Source organism: Suricata suricatta, chromosome 10 (genome assembly GCF_006229205.1).
Source record: "Suricata suricatta isolate VVHF042 chromosome 10, meerkat_22Aug2017_6uvM2_HiC, whole genome shotgun sequence".
Lineage (NCBI taxonomy): Eukaryota > Metazoa > Chordata > Mammalia > Carnivora > Herpestidae > Suricata > Suricata suricatta.
This window is the reverse complement of record NC_043709.1, coordinates 26,611,541-26,613,115: the sequence shown is the minus strand read 5'-3', so window position 1 is coordinate 26,613,115 and position 1,575 is coordinate 26,611,541.

The window sequence follows — 1,575 nt, the reverse complement described above, 5'->3', positions numbered from 1 at the left end:
AAATCTGCAAACTACCTTGTAAAATAAAACACTTACTTTCCACAAGGGAGGACATCAGAGAGGTATTTCATTCATTTATGTGCCTCAGTAACGATGGATTGAATACCAAATGAACACCCACCACATCAAGAAATAAGACACATTTCTTGCATGAAGGAGCTGGCAATCTAGTGGAATAAATAGAACATTATATCATAGTTTATTCAATAATCAATATAATAGCATTTATTGACAGCTTACTATGTTCCGGACGCTGATCCTTTGTGCTGATTAACTTCAATTGTCCTCACACAAGAAGTAAATATCATTATTGTCTACATTTCACAAATGGCAACCTCAGGCACAGAGGGGCTATTAACTTCCTCAATCACAGCTAAGATTAAAATCCAGACAATTTGTCTCTATGTTCTTAACCATCACTCCAGAGAACTATGGAAGCACAGGAGAGAAACTAAGCAAGACTAGACATGCCTAGGGAAGACTAGTCCTTTTATTCCATGAGTAGTTATAGGATTATAGTTATAGCTTATAGGATCTTAGGAAACTACCAAACTTCTGATACTCACCAGATTAGGAAACATCTATAGTTTAAGCTCAAAAGTAAACCTTTTCCCCAAAATCCAACTCGGTTACATTTCTCTCACATCATTGTAATTTTTCCAATGTCCATCCAATTCAGGTTTATCTATCCCCTTAAATACCAACTCTCATTATATGCTTCTGGGATCTTTATCAAGAGAAGTACAAATTTAATGGGGGAAATTGCTAATATTTGTTTTCAGGGGTCCCCTTATAGGGTCCCAGCACTTTATGTTATCTAATGGCCCTGTGAAAATTCCTGGCTGGATGTGCAAACTGTTCATTTATTATGTATCAGTCTCAATATCTTATAGCCAATGAAATTAGAATATATTTCTTATTCAAATCACTGTAACTTTTCCTGCTCCTATCTAATTCAGCCCCTCTATCCTCATAAACATTATAGGAATTGGGTTGGCAAATAGCAAGAAGGGGAGAATTATAAGAAGTTGTAACTCTAAGGATCTTATTATGAAACCTCTTCATATATAGGTGGCAAAAGAGATCCAAATGCCAAAAGATGGATAGATCTGCATCAGTTGTGATAGCATATGCCTGCAGGTAACAAACTCCAACTTGAATGACCTAGAGAAATAAAGGGTGTTTCTCCTATAATGTGACCAGCGCCCAGGCCAGGACAGGGGTCAGCAACCTACCAGACTCCTTCTGTTTTTCTGTTCTACTGTTATCTTTGCAAGACCACTGGTATACTTTCAGATATCAAGCCATATTCCAGACAACAAGAAGGGCAAAGATCAGGGTTAGGGATGGCTCAGTTCGTTGAGCATTCAACTTTGACTCAGGACATGATTTCACGGTTTGTGAGTTCGAGCCTCACATGGAGCCCCATGTCAGGCTCTGTGCTGATAGCTCAGATAATGTGTCTTCCTCTCTCTCTGTACCTCCCCTGTTCATGCTCTGTTTCTTTCTCTCTCTCAAATATATATATATATATATATATATATATATATATATATATATATATATATATATATA